The 21,683-nt window shown below is 30.7% G+C and overlaps 2 non-coding genes across 2 annotated transcripts; both read left to right on the top strand.

Annotated features, from left to right (window-relative positions):
* The first annotated feature begins 4,661 nt into the window (after positions 1 to 4,661).
* Positions 4,662 to 4,733, top strand: TRNAG-UCC (transfer RNA glycine (anticodon UCC)). The gene has a single exon. It is a non-coding gene; the product is annotated as a tRNA-Gly (tRNA).
* Positions 4,734 to 20,881: 16,148 nt separating this feature from the next.
* TRNAG-UCC (transfer RNA glycine (anticodon UCC)) lies at positions 20,882 to 20,953 on the top strand. Its single transcript has one exon. It is a non-coding gene; the product is annotated as a tRNA-Gly (tRNA).
* The last annotated feature ends 730 nt before the right edge of the window (positions 20,954 to 21,683 follow it).

A 21,683-nucleotide genomic window follows, 5' to 3' on the forward strand; every position in this document is an offset into this window, starting at 1 on the left:
CCTGAAACCATATTCACGTGAACATTTGCTTCTCACTTCCTTGCAAGGAGGTCTATTACTCTTAGGATCCTCCGCATATGGTCTGATCTATCGTCTTGGAAGCTCCCTACTTCCTCTTTGTAGACTTTGTTTATCTTCAAATCTTCAATTAAATTTTATTTCAGATAAAATAGATTTCTGGACACGTTAAACCATCTTTCAACTCCCTTGTTTTTTATTCACTATTTCACATCGCATCTGAATTTACGCCATAGCTGACGAATTTATTGAGCCGCATGGTTGTACAGGGCCGATAAAGTGAGACTGACTGAGCTTCAAGTAAGCTTTGAAAACAAGAAGTGGGATAATTTTTTATCCACAGAATATAGGCAGTAATCTTGCATCGCCCAGCTCAATTGTCTCCATCTCAAAACATTTTTGCATTTAATATTTTTCCACTAATATATTAGCGGAAAGATATTTTTACTTTTAATATTTTTGTTCATAATTAAAAAATAGATTAAACTCCATAAATCTCGCTATCCACAATCACGCCTAGAACCATTTTCAGGTAACAAACGCCTAGAACCATTTTCAGGTAACAAAGTTATTATACTTTAGGTTTAATTTTTAAATTTCTATTATGTTATTAAAGTTATTGTAATTTACCATTTCAATTTCTAAAATTTAAACACTTAATTTGCTGATCAACTTCTAGAAAATAATAGCTATTATCATTGATAAAAAAAAAAACCTAGAAAATAATTGTCATGGGCAAATCTGATCATTCCATGCATTGATATGAGACAAAAATTAAATTCCGAAAATGATGAAGAATGAATGGAAGGAAAGTTTTGATTATAATTCATAAATTGAAGTGCTAAATCACGAGGTGAATTATTACTTTTAATTTTTATTATATTATTAATTGTTTATAAATTTATTCATTATTTAAATTTAATTAAATATTAGATTAATATATATATATATAAAATTCTTGTATATTATTTAAATTTTATATTTAATTTTCTATAGGCTATCCTTGAACCTTCTAGAGGTGCAAGTGCTAGTGTACTTTCTTTTGGCCTATTGCTTCTCCTTGAGTCAAGATGTCTCACATTTCTACTTTTCGCTCTTATTTATAAGAGGGTCTATATTGCCTCTCTTGTGAGAGATTTAGGAACCCCTTTAAGTTGTTGTGGTGATTTGAAGTATGTGGTGTCTTCCTTCTTGCAATTTTTGATGGGGAGTAGATTTCCAATTCTTATTTGCTCAATTATTTTTGTGGTTGGTAATCCTTTATTTAATAGAAATATGTGGATTGGAATTCCACCTTGAAAGTTTTTTAGTTTGAACACACAAGGTACTTGTGTCAAACTCTCTTAGAAGACACACATGAGGTACATTACTCATAAAGAGGGAGAATGCTAATACATGACATGGACAACTTGGCTACCTTCTTATTAGTAGCAAATACTTAATGGTAAAGTTATTTGCTTTGTTTAAGCCTTGTGTTTTGTGTTGGCCTTGATGAGCTTAAGAAATTGAGTTATATACTCATCTTGAGATCCTCCATCCTTCAATATTGTATCCTTGAACATTTGATCATTTTCTCTTACTTGACCCTCATCTCTTTGCCTTCATTCCCTATAATCATCCTCACAGCCTTGCAAATCTCCTCCCTCAAAAATGCTCCATCCTTTCTTCGTCCAACTTCAACCCCTATCTTTAATTCCTCTACAACTAACCTCGCATTATAACACTGATCAAACTGCATAGGTGAAGTTATAAAAAACAAGCCATTGCTCATTCCTTCCATCATAGAGTTCCACCCACAGTGACTCATAAAACCCCAAATACCAAGATGGGCTAGTATCTCCCTCTGTGGGACCCATCCTCTAACAACCACACCCCCTTCCCCAACCCTCTCTACAAAGCCCTCTGGTAGCCAAAATGAATGGCCATCAACCCTCTCTACAAAGCCCTCTGGTAGCCAAAATGAATGGCCATCAAGGGCCCACAAGTAGGGCTGATAGCTGGCTTCCAATCCCAATGCCACCTCAGCAATCTCTTCCCTGCTTAAAAAGCATGGGCTCCCAGCTGATAAGAGCGACGCGAAATGAAGAGAAAGCGATAGAAGCTGGACCAAATTTGGTGGCGGCTCTTCCCGCCCACCACTGCACGAAATCGAAGATCACGCAGTCCGACCAAATCTCCGCCAAAGCTTTTCGAAGGGGGCTTCTAATCCATCGAATGTTGTAGTAAACAGAGGGGTCAAATGCATTGGGAGGTCTGAGACGTTCTCTATCTCTGGCGGAAGCCCCGTTACTTTTGGCAGCGGTAGCTCCAATAGCTGAGTGCTTGGGATCTGGCGGCTTGCAAACAGGGGCTTGATCTTTGCTATATTTAGCGGCGTTGAAAACAAGGAAACTTTAATGCCTTGCTGTGCAAACCTGATGGAGAGCTCTGCGTAAGCAGAGATGAGACCGTGGGCTAACCAGGGGAACATTAGGACATGCAACGGCTCATTGCCACTATTTTGATATCCCTCTTCCTCCATTGCACTGCAACACCAGGAAAAGAAACCATAGACACTGAATAGCTTAAGACTGTATTATAAAGACATTAAAGGAAAGAGAATTGAAACTACCAGTCAAGATTCAACACCGCATGAGGCTAGCCATACTTTGCCATTTCAGTGTTAGTTGAATTACTTCAAATAACAATAGGAAAATTAAAAGTGCCTGTAAGAAAAATTCACAGAACGTAAGTGGAGAGGATAATTTTCCAGGAAAAAGGAACATTGTATCATTGTATCAAACATTTCAATTTCATACATGATCATCTACTACGTAGAAATGTAAATAAAATGAAAAGCAAAAATATTAATTGTTCAGATAAGATTCAGCTCACATCAATTTAGATGCTAAACTGGAAGATGGATGATACGTAAAGAGAAGTGGGTAGATAGAAGATGTAGATATTGTACTAAGGAATGGTGGAGATAGAATGACATTACATTAGGGTGTGTCGAGCCTACAAGGATATTCGGATCAACTATATTAAGACCCTAAATGTATACACCTTGAGTAGTCTGTTTTAAGAAGAAAAGATAACCAGAGTTGCAGAATTTTTGATAAGTTACATGTAGAAGATCTAGGATGTAGAAGGAAAAGAAGGCTTCATAGGAACATAGACTATTATTATGTTTGTGGAGAACATAATAAAACAATGGATGTGCTAGCTAAGTAGGCTTTTGACAACCAAACCTCATTTGTTATGTTTCATCACCCCCTCACTTGTGGCCAACCAAACTTCAAGAGGACATAGGAAAGATTCTATATTTTGATTTGTCACAATTAATTCTAATATATATCCTTTCCTTTCTCTTTTTTGCCTAAATTTGAACTATAGAGCTTTTGTCATAATTGAATATATACTTTTTTGATATCTACCTAACATGATGCAAAGGATCATGGATTGGAATTATTTATGACATGATATCTAAATCGCATAATCCAAACTTGAGTCATAGGGAAATTGACAGTCTATACATATTTTCTTACAATTAATGTTTGTATTTCATAGTTTCAAGTAAAGAGAGGTCACATAGATGTATATAGATTTAAAAAAAATTATAGTCAAGCTTTAATAAACTTTCATTATATTAAGAGCCCCGAGAAGAAAAATCAAGGCAAATTAAGATTATACAATTTGAGCATTTAATATTTTGAGGTAATGTGAAAAGGAAAGGCTTTCAAGCATCATAATAAATCTCTCTTGGACTACCTTTTCTTGAATGTTATATAATATACAATATATATGGGAAGAGCACCAATACCCATTATAGTTCCAATAACCATTCACTTTTTGTGCATCCAATTGTAAAGACATGGACATCCAAAAAATTAAATTCTAAAACTCTCTCATAATATCCATAAATATAAAATAAGGATCGATATACATCATGGTTTAAATTACAATATTCATCTCATCAAGAGGCAATATACAACAAAAAGATCATGTAGGTCAAATACTTGAAAATCTAAGATCGTAAGGTTAATAATGATGAAGTAATAAATACAATCATGAGATGAAAATGTTGTTCAAGTTGTTTTTCCACCCAACCACAAAGCGTGCTTCCTGAGTGCTCTTAATGTACAGAGAGCTCTCGACCCTTGAATGAGATACCTAGCAAACTAGAATCGACAAGAGAGATGAAATCCTAATGCAAAATAAAAATATTTAGATAACATATGACATATGATCATGCAATCCCAATTTTTATGATATGGTAAGTAGAAAATAAATACAATCAACTAGCATCAACTGATTTAAATTAGCTTTGGCTAAAGCATTTTAAACAGACTATTGATAGATAAATCTTAGTTGAGATCCACTCTTCCATGTTTTTCCATATTTGACACTCATCGATCTAAACATACATATTTATATTTAAATAAAAATCAAATACTACCTTTCCACGATAATCATTGAATGAATTTCTTTATCCTCCTATAAATACATGATTACTCTTATCATTAACTCTAAAAATCATGCAGTTTTTTAATAAATATCAAATAAACAAATCAACGAAAGCCTCAGCCAATACCAACTTTGTGTGAGAGCCAGGTTTCGATTCTGGGACCTCTGGGTTGTGAGTATTAAGCGTTCCATGAACAGCGTTTGTAGTCCAACGGTTAGGATAATTGCCTTCCAAGCAATAGACCCGGGTTCGACTCCCGGCAAACGCACCATGTCTTATCTCATCTAGTTTGCTTGAGAAAGCTTTTATGCACCATCAGCATCAGAGTTCTTGCAGATTGGATAACAAAAACCCTATTCGGTTGCTCAGATCTTACGTACTGTGTGCTCCCTTTAATTGGCTTTTAGGTAATTCAGATCCGAAATTTCTCCTTCCGAAGATTTAGGAGCCGCTATTTTGGCTGTTGTTAGATTTGGTATAGCTGGCCTGTTATAATATGCCCTCCTGCTTCCTATACTTGCAGGGTTTTAGTGTTCCTATAATAATTGCAACTTCTCCTACTGTACTTGCTGCTCAAACAGGAAAATAATTTCTTTTATTTTGGTATCTTCCCTTTATACTAACTACTTTGGTATAGATATGAGTCGCAGTTCATGCAATTTTCAAATTTTTAAAATTTAAATATCTTTTAATTTCAAATTTTTAAAATTTAAATATCTTTTAATTAAAAGATGGGTAAAAATTTATTCAAGAACAAAAAAGATACAAAAGGACAGGCTGCTTTCCAAGGAGCTTAAAGAGCTTAAAGAGATCTGTCACTGTCGAATAAATGATCTAACATAGTAATTACACAATATTCCAAGCATACATATGATCAGAAGCCCATTTAGCCAAACAATCAACAACCCCATTCAACTCCCATATCCTTTCTTTTTGTATAAATTCAGTAGTAGAAATAAACACAGATGGTGTGATTACCTCAAAAGCACCAATAACTTCATTTTTTGATATAAGATTAGTGGTAGAAGTAGATACAAATGGTGTGATTCCATAAACACATTCTCTAATGTAAGATCAGTGATAGAAGTAGATGCAGATGGTGCAATTACCTCAAATGCACCCATAACCTTGTTCTCTTGTATAAGATCAGTGGTAGAAGTAGTTGCAGTTATTGTTGATACCTCAAAAGCATCCAAAACCTCATTCTCTGGCATAAGATCAGTGGTAGAAGCAAATGCAGATGGTGCTACACCCTTAAAAGCATCAGATGGCGTGATTCCTTCAAAAGCACTCACGACCTCATTCTCTGGTATACAAGCAGTGGTAGAAGTAGATGCCATGGATCTGGATTGAACTGAGCGCCATGAAATAAAGGAAGATACCCACTCAAAGCAGGATGAACACAAACTGGGGAATGATGATTTTACAGATCGAGAGGGTGTAGCTTCTTGAGAAGTGTTTGCTGACTCCCTCTCCGATCGATCAACAATAGTAGAAGTAGATGCCATGGAAGTAGATTGAGCTGAAAAATGAGAAACAATGTAATACAAGCAATCAAAGTTGTATCAAGATGGACTTGGTGGTGTAGGAGGGAAAGTGCTTGGTGTTTGTGATAGAAGAGGAAGTCAATGATGGAGACAAGAAATGACTGATTTGCATAAGTCGAGTGGTTCTTATTAGTTTGTGGAATAAAGGCAGAAAGATGTGGAGCATCGGGAACAAGAAAACATGTGGAAGACGCAAGAGCTGGGTAAGGAGGCAACGTGCATGAACAATATAATGGAGGACAATCACAATTTTTTTTTTTGGGAGAGGACAGGGTAAGACCATCATAGTGTATCACTTTCTAATCATTAATATCATTTCTTGTATATTCAATTTTTCAATTATTAATTTTAAGGAAGTCAGAAAAATGATAATAATAGGTTCATTAATAAGTTTCACATGTATCAATAGCTGATCATTTTTTAGCTTTTATAATCCATAATTGATCCATTTGTGCACCACTACTTGGACATTTGTGCACCACTACTGGAACATGTATCCACAAGTACTAACAATTTTGAACAATAGTTATTAGAACATCTTTAAGTAAGTATTGGGTGACACTTTGAAATGTGTACTTTTTGACCATATACCTGCTTAAAGATGTCCCAATAACCATGCATTTAAAATTGCCAATGCTTATGCACAAATGCCCCAATAGTCTTGTGTTATGGGTATTGATAAAGGTGCACAAATGGACCAATTATGGTCCAAAATGCTAAAAAATGGGCACAAGGAGTGAACCTTTATTAGAACATGGATAGTAACTAGTGCTCTTCCCCTAACTAGCATACATATTTTTAGATGAATATAATTAAAGTAGGTCTAAAGATATCATAGTTGTTCATTATTCCACTTAAAAATTATTATATTATTATATTGTAGTTAATATTAAATTCTAATGATTTCGTTTAGATTTTTAAGTTTTACTATTAAATCAAGAATTCTTAGACATCACAATAATTTAGATAATTTACAATTCATAATATTTTCATTTTACAATTTTATTTATAATACAAATATTTTTTAAAGAATTAATTTTTTTTGTTTTTAATTAAATTAAATTTCTAATTTTATTAATTTATGATTATTTATAGACATAATAATAATTTTAATTTAATTTTCAATTTTAATGAATAAAAGATAAATGAATAAAGTAAAATGCAAGAGTTTAGAAAGTGGTATATAAGATTTTAGGATGTTTTTTAAATAGAGTAATAGGTTTCATAGGATAAGAAAAAAATGCTTTCAGGTTAAGTAAAATCTTACCCTTAAAGAAAGGCTTTTTTTTTCAAATTGATAATTTTCTTTCCCCAATTTAAATTTTTTTAATCATGTAGAATTAGTAAATGACTTCTATGTTTTTTTTACATTTGCTTACTAAAATTTAAAATTCTATAAGATCACTTGATTTTCATAGAGTTCCTTAAATTTGTCATGTAACAATACTCTTATAAAATAAAAGGCAAAAAGAAAAGACAATGCATTTTAATTTCACTTTATAGTATTAAGATTTTAGATTTTAAAAGAATAAAAACAAAGTATTTAATAATTTCTTAAAGATGTTAGAAAATACTAGAGCAATTAAAATAAGAGATGCATTTAGATTAGTTTAAAGATTTAATAATAGAAGAATTTAGTGGACAAAAGATGTAGTTATATATTAGAAAGCTTTAGCAATATACAAGAAGAATTATAAAAGTTAAAAACAAAGTATTTAATAATTTCTTAAAGATGTTAGAAAATACTCGAGCAATTAAAATAAGAGATGCATTTAGATTAGTTTAAAGATTTAATAATAGAAGAATTTAGTGGACAAAAGATGTAGTTATATATTAGAAAGCTTTAGCAATATACAAGAAGAATTATAAAAGTTTGAAATTTTATACAAATAATTATCTAAAAAGTAGTTTCATGAGAAGTAAATATTACTAAAATATAAAAATAAGAAACATATTTTTTTTTATCAAGTATATGGATGAGATTTTTAAATATAATTACGAAATATTAAATATATTGATATCAATGTATTAATAAATATCTATTGAAATATATTATATTCATTTATGACTAGCAATTTCACCTTGGTGTGCAATGGGTACACCAAAGAGGTGCGTAACCTCTATTATTTTTGAATTTTTTTGGTCTATTATCGCATACATTTGTGAGGTACATGAGGTCAGTTGGTAGGTCATTTAGCAAAACCTTTGAAATAGAAAGATAATTGGGCTCCATTACTAATAGGATCAGGCTAGGAATAGACAGGGATAGAAAGGAGAAATAGAGAGGAAGATATATATATATATATATGTATGTATGTACAGAGAGAGAGAGAGAGAGAGAGAGAGAGAGAGAGAGAGAGAGAGAGGAGAGAGAGAGAGAGAGAGAGAGAGAGAGAGAGAGAGAGAGAGAGAGAGAGAGAGAGAGAGAGAGAGAGAGAGAGAGAGAGAGATGGAATAGATAAATATAAATAGGATAGGGAAGGAGAGAAACAGATAGGGAAAGGTAGACAGATAAAGATAGGGATAAGAAGTGATATACATAGGTAGAGAAAGGGATACATAAGGGTACAAAGATAAAGTTATAATGATATAAATATATAGAGAGGAAATTTTTTATAGATACAGAGGTCTTGGAAGAGGGACAGAGAGGGAGAAATATAGAGGTAGAGGATAAAGTGAGAGAAAAAGAGGGAGATAAAAGATAGAGAGAGAGGTAGAGGGAGAGATAAAGAATACATGATATAAAGAAATAGAGATAGAGAGATATAGAGGGAGAATAATATGCAAACACAAACATAGAGAGAGAGAGGGGGGAGGGAGATATAGTTTAAGAGATTACCTTACTGACCTCTTGTTCTGGCATTCGATTTCAGCATGATTCACAATTCTAGTTGTGACGACGTTAATAAGTATCTCCCTCTCCCTCCCAACTATCTCCTCCCGCCCACTCCAATCCACTATCTTTCAAGAAAAAAACATGTTGCCTAATTATTCAACATCCCAAAAGGTCCACTAGCCTAACCAATTACGTTATAACCAGTTATCTGCTAATAGATAGAGAGGGAGAGAAGAAATTTATATAGACAGAGGGAGATATATTGAAAGATAAAGGGGTATGAAAGAAGCATAAATATATAGAGGGATATATGGAAGGAGAGAAAGAGTGAGAGGGATAAATAAAGATAAAAGGAGGGAGACGATGAGAGAGGGGGAATGGAGAGATAAAAAGATAAAGGTAAATGAAGTAATATTTAGAGAGAGGTAGAGAGAGATGTAGAGAGGGAAAGAGTGAGAGATAATGAAGGTGATATAAAGTAGTAATAAAGAGAGGGAAGGAGAGAGATAGAGATATAGTTAAAGATAGGGAAGGAGTGTAAAGAGTAAACGCTCTAACTTCAATAAAAGAATGTAAACTCTTTAACTTCAAAACAAATCTATAATTCTTTTAAAAGTGGACATGAAATGTCCACTATTGCATATGGAAATCATTAGAAAATTTAATATGTTGCTCAACTATTTCTAGAATCGATTGTGTAAAAAAAAAATTGGCATCAATTTTTTTTTTTACACAATCGAATCCAGAAAATAGTTGAGCAATATCTCATTGGATTGTGGAAACTTAATGTCTATGAAATTTAATATAGCTTGAAATTTAATATATGTGATGAATGACTAAGTTGATAGAAATAATTATATCAAATGAATGCGTAAGTATAACATCACTAAAAATCTTTAGCAATATATAAGAAAAACTTAAAAAGTCTGAAATTCTATACAATAAAATATTAGTAAAATTATAAAAATAAGAAACATATATTTTATTTTACCAAGTATATAGATTATATTTTGAAATTTGAATAAGAAATATAAAACATATTAATATCAATGTATTAATAAATATATATTAAAATATTTAATATCCATTTATGAAAATATAAATAAACAAATAAAAAATATAAAAATACATTTAGATAAAACATCTAAATATAAATACATCTTTTAATTATAAGATTGGGGCTAAAGTCTACTCTATTAAAAGTGTACATTGTCCACTATTGTATATGTCAAAATCAATGACTATGCAATATGTCATTTAAAAATTTAATATAGTTTGACATTTAATCTAATGCATGAAAATATGTAATTTCAGAAAAGAAAAAAAAGAATTTTTCACTTCTTGTTTGCAATATGAACCAATAGAAAGAAAGATAAATGATATTTTTATAATTTGCATAAGTATAACATCAATAAAAGGCTTTAGCAGTATACGAGAAGAACTAAATTTTGTTGAAACACACTTGCAAAATAAAATGACTAAATAAAACACACATGCATGCAAATGGATTTCCTACTCCATTGCCCTCCTATCAACCATGGTCTTGTGTTTTAATATTTTTGCTCTCAGAGCGTGCTATGCACAAGAAGCTATGGAGAACGAAGTTTATGAAATGTGTGTGTGTGTGTGAGAGAGAGAGAGAGAGAGAGAGAGAGAGAGAGAGAGAGAGAGAGAGAGAGAGAGAGAGAGAGAGAGAGAGAGAGAGAGAGAGAGAGAGAGAGAGAGAGAGAGAGAGAGAGAGAGAGAGAGAGAGAGAGGAGAGAGAGAGAGAGAGAGAGAGAGAGAATATGCAAGATGCTATGAGTGAACTAATTTGCTAGACAGATTGAAATGAGAGAGGGGTCTGGGTTTAAATAGTTGTCCTCAAGGAGAAATCATGCATCAAGATGAATATGGGATAATGAGAGACTAGTGGTATAGGAGGAATCAGTGGTGGTAAAGAGATAAGATAGGTGGTAATGGGAAATGGTAAGTGGTAATGAGTGTTAATTAAGGTTATTTTATTTTAAATAAATTGAATGGATAAATGATAATAATGAAATATATATTTATTTAATGGATTAAATGAGATAATGGATAAATGGATATACTATTAGAATAATGGATATTAATATAATAAAGAAGGGATAATATTATATAATAATGGATTCACCTAATTAATGGAAAAATTGAGGTCGATTGAAGAGGACAATTTTTACATGTCTACACGTTTAAATAGCAGTTTCATGAGATAAATATTAGTAAAATTATAAAAGAAAGAAAGATATATTTTTATCAAGTATATAGATTAAATTTTTAAGACATTGAGTCAAAATATATAAATATAAATCTATCTTCTAATTATAAGATTGGGGCTAAAGTCTACTCTATTAATTAATAAAGTGGACATGACAGGTCCACTATTGCATATGTCAAAATCAATCAAAAGGAGTGGAATCTTATATAGTTTGAAATTTAATCTAATGCATTAATATATGTAATTTGAAAAAAAATAAATTTGGCATTTACTATTTGCAATATAAACCAATAGAAAGAAAGATAAATTAAATTTTTATAATTATTTAAACTATAAAATAAGTATAACTATTTACGCAAGTTAGACAATTATAAAGGACAAGGGGCAAAAGTCAAATCTAGACTTCATTGGATAAGAGAGGGGAATAAAGGCACTAAATACTTTTTTGGTTATCTCAACTACAAACATAAAAAAAGAAAGAATTGATACAATAAGGGATTAATTTGAAGTTATTCAATCCAATCCTTTTGTAATAAGTAATGTGTTTGAATGATTCTATGAGAATTTGTTTAAGGATGATTATTGGCAACATATTCAACAAAATCTAGAAGATTCACTCAAAGATTACATTCCTAACATAATAGATTTTGATTATAGTATCTACCTAGATCGAATTCTAAATTTAGAAGAGCTAGAAAATGCTCTTTTTTCAATGACCCATAACAAAAAACTGGGTAGCAATGGGCTTCCTATGGAATTCTACAAAGCTATGTAGCAAGACATTAAGGAGGATTTTTATTATTTTTATCTAGAGGCCTTTGAGAAAGGGTCATTGGGTCCTACTATTAAATTAGATTACTTCCCAAAGGAAAAAAAAGAAGGCACCATATCCGGTTGGCGTCCTATCACATTACTTAATACATCTTATAAAATCATAGCTAAGGCTTTGGCTTATAGGTTCAAACCAGTAGTGAAATAAATTGTTAGTGTTGAGCATATTAGATTCGTTGCTAGTAGATTTATTCTTGATAATCTCATGTTGCCATGGGATACTTGCGAATGGGCTCAAAAAATAGGTCAAAAAGCTATTTTGATCAAACTTGATTTTGATAAGGCTTATGACAAGATTTGTTGGAGTTTCATTCTTAAAATGCTTCAATGGTTGGGCTTTGGACCTAATTTTCAAGCTCTTGTTCAAATTTTGTTCTGAGCAGTGAAAACTTTAAGAAACCCCCTATCAAAAAATTGTATAAAATCTTGGCGAACATTTTAATTTTAAAAAAAATAATAATAATTTTAATTGGTGAATCTTTCCTTTTTCTAAAGAAAAAAAATAATTTTATTGGCGAATTTTTTTTATATCAATCTTTTTTGAAGAAATTTTAGGTGACTTGGAAAATAATAAGAGTATGCATTTATTACTATCGTAAATCCTTTCATTTAATTTTTTTTTTTTAATAAAAATGTAAAGGCCTAAGGTGGAAATCATTAATGAGTTAAAGGGGTAGGCTCTAGTCTATTTAGTTTCTACCATTAACTTAAAATAATGTAATAGTTGTCTTTGTATTTTGTGCTCCATAAAATGTACTAAAAATTTGTAATAATCATGGGGCCAAAAATTTCTTTAGACCATTGATATTCATTCAGGTCAATAATTCAAAACCAATTTCAAACCCCAAAAGCATTACAACTTGTAGGTACAATTTACATCATGGAATACAATGAAGGTCATTAGATTATATTTAAAATATATGGTGGCAACTAAATATTGTTGATATAACCCTAAAGTAACTAATAATTATGATATATTATTGGTGAATTAATTTAGATTTCTACAATAAATTATAAAATATTGGCGAATTTGATCCAATCATATATCGAATAATGTGGCAAATCTTTGAGTTAAAAAATTTAATAAAATAGATTCACTAACAATTTAAATAACACTAATATAAAAATTTGTAAAAATGTGGCAATTCAGGTCACCTTAAAAGTTGAATTTATTAGCCAAATTTGATTCCCAAATTTCATAAAATAGCCAATTGGCGAATATTAGCCACTAAAAATTTCACTGGTTCCAAGATGCTAATGCTTAAATTATCATTAATAATATGATAATAGATTCATTGTTATTACAAATGTCCATATGACAATGTTGCCCCTTACCTCCCTACCTTTATGCCCTTACGGTTGATGTCTTGTGATATATGCTCCAATATGCTAATAAAATGAATTTGATTTAAGGAATTTTGATTATGTATGATGTTTTTGTAACTAATTCACATTAATATGCTAATGACAGTCTATTATTTTTATAAACTTTTAAGGACATATCTAATACAATGGAGATTTTGGAGTTGTATTGTGTTGTTTCAGGGTCCAAACTTGCTTGAATGATAAAATTGAATTTTTAACGGTTCAATCTGGACCTACTATGCATTGGATTCATTGTGAATGGAAAGAAATCAAACATTACATTATGTGATATCATATCTTAGATATTTTCATGCTGCACTAGGATTTCATCCCGCCTATAGGTTTCAGTTTGCTAAGAGCTTCGTGTAAGGGTCAAGTTCTCTTTGTAATCTAAGAGAACCGGAGAAGCACATGCTTCATGATTGGGTGGAAAATGCACTTGGGCCATATGTTCGTCTCAGAGAAACAAATGGAGAGGAGTCTGCCATGGCTAGAGAGAGATTTTATAGTATCATTTTTCTTATGATTTTATGTATTTGACCTTATGGTCAGCAATGTATATGATGTAATAATGACTTTGTGGTCTCTTTATTAAAGTGTTTGACTAATAAAGTCTCACTTTTGAATTGTAACTCGAATTGAAAAAAAAAATCCTTTGTACCTTAAACTCTGATGTAATATCTTGAAATTTATTCAATTTTAATGTTTAATTATGGAAATTACTTATAAACAAGGGTGAAAGAAAAATTACTTATTAAGAGTACTCTATTAGAAAACAAATTCATTCCTATAAACGTCTTGTTTGAATCAAACATATGAAAAAAAAAACACAACCATTCAATTTTAGATGTAGATGTTTATATCAACATATTAAACTTCATAACATTTTACTAAATGTGTCATTCATTAAACATACAAGCTCTAAAATAAAAATTGGCTCCTATAAAATATATACCATATCAACAATTAAATTACTAATTAAACTTCGATATTGTGAATCCCACAATTAAAACTACGAGAATACATCTTGAATCTTCAATAGTAAACATTATATTGTGAACAATCTATTAAAAAATCTAAGTTTCAACTTTTTTTAATTGAAAAAAAAAATACATAATAAAATGCAATTAAGAAGTTGCAGAATGAGACCAACACAAAACAAAAGCTTCAAACACCACTGATGACAAACTCTATGGAAATTACCAAATCAATAGTGAAACACAATAAAATGGCTAGTCGAGATTAGTCATCAACATGAAACTAAAACCATTTAAAAGCATTATTAAGGAAGATTTAGAAAACAAGAAAGTAGGAAATAAACAAAATGAAATGAATACAAAACTTCCCCATGATGCACCCTATGTGTTAGCTCTTCCTTGTCCTCTTTCTCTCCAAGATCATGTTGTTATGTCAAATATGCCCTCAGTTTGAGCACTTAACACAAAAAGGAAGCCAAATGGAGGATGAGAGATGATTGATTATGTCAAGTGTGGACAAACCTTGCAAATGAAGTGTTAATGGAAACTAGCTGTATACGGGAAAAGCGGGTCGATAGAACTCAATATGTGAAAAATGGAGCTCTATGGAATGAAATATGGTCATTTTTATACGTCTACACTAGCAACTCCAACTAGTGGAAGAGCTAAAACATCAAATAAATCATTCAAAATTTCTGCAAAATAAAAATGCATGGATAACTCTCCTCTTGTTTGTGACCCTTAAAAATGAAGGAGTGAGTCCTATTTGTAGAGGAAATGGACAAATGAAGGGTTGAGATTGAGTTAATTGAGGAAGGGTTAGGATTTCCTAAGGAAGTGGTGATCCTTAGTCCATATGCTCCCCTTCAAGTCAATCACATGTTGACAAATGTCAACAAGGGAAGGCTTGAGAAGAGAGGGACAAAGCATTAAATTCTTGAGGAGACATGATGGTTACCATGGGTGGCTAGGTTAATGGATAAAACTTTTATCCAAGGGGTAAAGGAATGTGCAAGGGTTGAAGGGTTAGATTGGTCAAAGCCTTTAAGGATTGAGGGGACTTTAGGGTTACCATGGATGGTTAGGTTAAGGGATAAGCCTTAAACCAAGGGTTGGGGGAATGTACAATGGTTAAAGGTGAGTTAGGTTGGTCAGAGATGCATGTGGATTAACTTGTGGAAGAGAGAAGGCCTTCAATACTTTGTCAGGGCCTTAGATATTTTTGAGAAGTGACTCTTCACTAATCCCTTAGTTTAGGAATGTGCAAACACTCAAAGGGGTATTAGGCTAATAATAGGGTTTTACACATGATTAGGAGAAGGGTTAGTGTGCAACTTGCATTTTCTATAAAGTACAAGTAGGTGAAGGTTTTAGGATTTTAAATAAATATTTATTTATTTAAATGGGAGGGATGATCTTTTAGAGATTTAAATAAATATTAATTTATTCAAATGTGAGAGGAATATTTTAATTAAAAAAATATGATTTATTTATTTAATTAATTGTTAGAACATGCTTTAATGATTTAAATCAAATAAATTGATTTATTTTTTAAATTAATAACAAAAGAGGGTTAAGATGAATTAATTAAATATTAGTTTAATTAATAGAAGAACATAATTACATAATCAAATAAATACTAAGTATTCATTTAATTACACTGAGAGGTGTATTAGGCTCACAGACAAATGTGAGATTCTCCGTCAATAAAAATGAAAGTCATTTAACTTGATGTGCATTTGATCGTCAACTGATTTGTCAATTAAAAAAAAAATTATCTATATTTTTTATTTCTAATTTCAATTCCATGTAAAAATAAAAATAAAGAATTAATAATAAAGAAAGTAGAAATATAGGTATGTTTATATTTATAGCATTTGATTTCATATTGGATTTGAATTTTTTCTAATTTTCACTTCATAAAGAAAAAAATGGATTTGAAATTTCACATTGGATTTGATTTATTTTTAATTTATGATTTTAATAAACTTAATGCAACCATAATAAGCAACTGAAGAAAGCAAAAAATCCGATTAGGAATGTTTGAGCCATTTGTGCTTTCAAATTTCCAAATTTGTGCGGTTCTTAGTGGTGACTTTACCTGACTCTTGGGATAACAAAAAAAAAGATTTGGAAATTTACCTAGTAATTTGTAATCTCTATACTTAACTTTTATCATTTTAATATGGCAATTAGGATTTGTTTCTTAAATATTTTGACAGGATTTGAAATTTGATTTGGTGGACAAAAATACTTTGACAATAATAAAGAATAGCAATTAGGATTTGTTTCTTAAGTCTTTCCACTTAGGTTTTGAATGTTGATTTGGTGGACAAAAATACTTTGGGAATAATAAAGAATAGCAGGGTAAATGATTCTGAACCTTTTCTCTGCTCCTTGGAAGCTATTCGACCTTGTGATTTGAGTTTTCATTTCTCTTCTCTAAATGGAGTTTTTGTTATTTTTATTTTGAAAATTGTTATGAGCTTTCTTTGCTTGGCTGTCCTTAGAAGTTGGGTTGAATACATGCCTTATGATCATAATCATGCTTTTTTTCTTTTTGCTATTATCTTTAGATAAAATGATTTTTTAACTTTTATGGGCTTAACTTAGAGGTGTTTCCAGTAAAGATCGGAGTTTTCATAAATGAGAAAAATAGATGAAATATCAATCAAAGCAATTGCATGCATGGCTGAGCACAAATTATTTGAAATCTTGATTAAAGAAGGCCATGCCTAAGTATATGGATTTAGTCACTACTTTCGTAAGAATTAGAAATTTGGTTTCTTTCTCACTCTTCTTTTCCTGTTTGCAAAATGACCCATCTTCAATCTCATTGGACTTGGGATAACCTAATGGAAAAGATGATTCATTATCGAAAAAACCCATTTCTTCAAGATTAATGGAAGACCGAGATACAAAAAGTAACATGGATTGAGGAATATTAGCTACAAAACGGTTGCTAGAAATCGTTGTTCATATTGTAAAATGCTTAAAATCTCTACCTAAAATGTTTGGATATGATTTTTTTCAACAAAATGCGCAATGTATTCATTTGAATAGAGATAAAGAAACAATGATGATTTTATTGAGGGAAGAAATTGTTTGTGTCTAATTCATTTAGGGCCATGAAAAAATTGGTAAGCTAGAAAAATCATTCCATTCTCTACCATTTGGTGGAGTTTTATATTGATCATTAAAGATAATATCTAATGGTGTTATTGAATGGTCGAAGGCCATAGATATTTGTAATTAGTTGTACAAATATTTTGTTCTTTCCTTTTCTATATAGTTTTTTAAATTTTGAATATAAAAATCTAACATTTAATTCTTAAAATATAATATTTTTTTAATTTAAAAAAGACTAATAAAATATAATATTTTTTTCATTTAATAAATTATTTTTTTTACTTTCAATTGATTTATGTCTTAATACATTTAATTCTTAAAATAGATTTTTTTTTCAATTACAAATAAAAAAATGAATATTTTATGTCAATTAGATAAATAAATTTCTTTTAGAGTTTATTTTGGTTAAACTATGACCTCTATAGGCTATCTTTTATAGGTTTTTACAATTAGAATGGTTTTTTGGAATTGAAAAAAAACACAAGTTTATATTAAGATTGCTTATATTATATTAACATAATGCTTAACATTTAGTCTCCATACAACACAACATAGTTCTGCACCATTGCCTTATAAACAAAAAAAACCTTAACTTCCAATTTAGAAAAATCAATAACAACTTTGATGTTTCAAAATTATAAATATAAAAGCATAATGTTTCTAAATTCAAATAATCGAGTTAAATGGATACACAAATATTTGAAATATAATATATAACTTTTAATTTTCAATTTAGCCAAATCCAAAACCATTTATATGTTTCTGACTTTTAAAAATAAAAATATCATGTTACTAAATTCAAAAAATGAATGTTACATGCATACATAGATATTTCAGAAATAGTATAGCATTTTAAATCACATTTTCTTTCTTTATATTGAGAAAAATCAATAACAACTTTGATGTTTCAAAATTATAAACACTAAATTCAAATAATCGAGTTAAATGTATAGGCAAATATTTTAAATATAATATATAATTTTTAATTAAAAATTTAGACAAATTAAAAACCATTTATATGTTACTAACTAAATTAATATAAATGAAAATATTTTTTGTTCAAAACAAAATAAATTAAGGTTAATCAAGGTTAGAGTCAAGACCAAGGTTGGATTTTAATCAAGGTTACTTTGTTAGTATTAGGGTTAATAATATAAGGGTCATATTTAATCTATTAGAATTAGAATACATATAGAGTTTAAATTAGAATTAGGGTTAGCGTTAAGGTTAGGATAAAAAAATTAGAGTTATGGCCTTAAGCATAATGTTATATCCCCAATCATAATACTAACTCAAACCCTTATTATTTTAAAGTCTTGCATGTGTTGGGCTAGGATTAGAGTTTGAGTTAAATTAGGGTTAGGGTTAGGGTTTAAGTTAGAGAGGGTTTAATTAGGGGCCTTGATAAAGGTTATGGTTAGTGTTGAGTTAGTGTGTTCTAGGATAAATCTTGAGGTCAAGGTCAAGGTTGTGGTTGGGGTTGGGGTTTAGTTAGGGTTAGGATTAAGATTCTAGGAGAAAGCTTCAAGGGCCAGGGTCAAGTTTAGACTCGGGGTTCTTGTGGAGGTTCATTTAGAGTTAAGGTTAATGTTAGGGTTAAATTAGGGTTATGGTTAGCAATACATTTGTTAAACTCTATTTCTTTTATGATATACTGCATATATGGGACCTCCAATATTGTATTTTTGTAAATTTTGGGTTATATTCTTTATTATTCCTATGCTTCATCCATAACCTGTATGTAATGGACACATGATATGGTCCAGCCAAGACTTTTGAATTTTGTAATGTTGTTCTATGATACTTAATACAAAAATACATTTGTTAAACTTGTTATAATTAATGCCTTACATCATTAGGTTAGGGTTAGGGTTAGTGTTAAAGTTATAGAATAAACTTTGGTATCAAGGTTACAATTAGAATTAAGGTTGCACTAGGGTTAAGTTTAGGTTTAATTAAGATTAAAAATAGAATAAGGATTGTCATTACAATTAGGGTTAGTGTTAGGGTTAAGGTTAGGTTACGCTGGGGTTAAATAGAATTAGGTATCAATTAGGATTATAGAAGAAATCTTTGAGTTAGGGTTAGGATTGGGGTTCTAGGGTTATATTACAAATAAAGTTTGAATAGGATTAGAGTGACTATTAGATTCGGGGTAAGGTTAAGGTTAGGATTCAATTAGGATTAAGGTAAATGCTAGATTAGGATTTAATAAGGAGAATTTTTTTATTTTATGATAAGGTTTGAATTAGGAATATGGTTGGGGTTTAATTTGGGCTATAGCTAAAATTAGAGTTAGGGTTAAATTGGGGTTAAGATTAATGTCAAGCTAGGGGTTTAAACAATGTAAGCATTATGGTTAAATTAGGGTTAGATTCAATGTAAGTTAGGGTTAGAATAAGAATTAGAGATAGGATTTGGATTATTGTTAAATTAGGGTGAGGTATCAATGGGTTAGGGCTAAGATTACTTAAGGTTAGTGTTCAATAATTGTTAAGGTTAGAATTAGAATTAGAAATAAGAGCTTTAATTAGGGTTAGGGTTCAATTAGGGTTTTAAGAGAAATCTTCAAGTTGGGGTTAGGGTTAAAATAAGGTTAGGATTAAGGTTTAATTATGATTATGGTTTGAATATTATTAGGGTTAATATTAGGTTAGTAAGGTTAGGGTTAGGGTTAATGTTAGATTAGGGTTCAATAAGAGTTAGGCTAGGGCTCAATTAGGGTTAGGGTAAAATTATGGTTATAAGAAAAATATTTGAGGTGGGGTTAATATATGGTTAGGGTTTAAATAGGGTTAAGGTTATAGATTAACTATGGTTAGGGTTAATGTTAGATTAGGGTTTAAATAGGTTTAGCATTAGGGGTCAATGAGGGTTAGATTTAATGTTAAATTAGGTTTAAGGTTAGGTTTAGAATTAGAATTAAAGATAGGATTAGCGTTAGAGATGAATTAGCATTGGGAGATCAATGTTACATTATTTTTTAAATAAGATTAGTGTTTAGATTCAATTGGGGTTAGATTTAATATTAGATAAGGGTTAAGATTAGTGTTAGACTTAAAATTAGATTTACTTAGATTTTTTAAAATATAAGTATGCTAGTTAAATAGACAGATGTGAATCTCGTCCTTGTTAAATATGGTATTTCCCAATTTTTTTATTCAGACGTAGAATATTGCGATTCTGTCTTTTTATTTTTTTGGCAAGAGTAATAACAGAGGGGAAGTGCATCGATCGGAAACTTAGCAACACAATACTCTGCTAAAATAAAGTAAGCAAAACATTAATGGGGTGAGAGAGGCTCGAACTCTCGACCTCAGGGTTACTCAACGTAGCTATGAGACATAAGCGCTAGCCAACTGCGCCACCACCCCTAATTGTTGTTAGATATTGTTCTTTTTTGATAATCTATACAAATAACGTGCTAAACCATTACCAACTTTGTGTGAGAGCCAGGTTTGGTTCCTGGGACCTGTAGGTTATGGAAATTAAATAGCGTTTGTAGTCCAACGGTTAGGATAATTGCCTTCCAAGCAATAGACCCGGGTTCGACTCCCGGCAAACGCACTATAATTGGTCAATTTTACACCATCAGCATCAGAATTCTTGCAGATTGGATAACAAAAACCCTATTCGGTTGCTCAGATCTTACATACTGTGTCCTTCCTTTGACGGGTCATGTAATGGTGCAACTTCTCCTGCTGTACTCGCTGTTCAAACAGGAAAATAATTTCTTTTCCCCTTGCAGCTTCCCTTTGTACTAACTACTTTGGTATATATATGAGTTGCAGCTTGCATTTATACATGATGTAATGTAAGAGTGATCGTGCAATTTTTAAAAATCCGAATTTAAATTTTATTCACTTTTATCTATTTTACGAATCATTCACATCCAGTTCGACTCTTCATTTTGGAGCACTAATTAAAATAACTCTAATTTACATAACATTTAAATAAGACACGCAGGTGTGTCTTGAGTATTTTTTGAACAATGTATTTAAAAAAAAGAAGTTTTGATTATGCTATGATTGATGTCTATACATTATTCCAAATTTACATTTACATTGCCAACACTTAAATAGGAATTTCATTACAATGAAGCTCTTGTCAGATCCTGTCATGCATGGAACTATAGCATAGGCCATTCTCTTAAACAGTGATTAATTGACTCTATGACATGCAATCAGAATTCAATTTTTTTAAAGATTTGTTTTCTATTTTTAAGTTTAGCGGTTTAAACTGCAAGTTTTCCATGTAAAATACTGATCAATTAATTTTTGTCAATCTCTCATTGGAT

This window comes from Cryptomeria japonica, chromosome 4 (genome assembly GCF_030272615.1).
Source record: "Cryptomeria japonica chromosome 4, Sugi_1.0, whole genome shotgun sequence".
Lineage (NCBI taxonomy): Eukaryota > Viridiplantae > Streptophyta > Pinopsida > Cupressales > Cupressaceae > Cryptomeria > Cryptomeria japonica.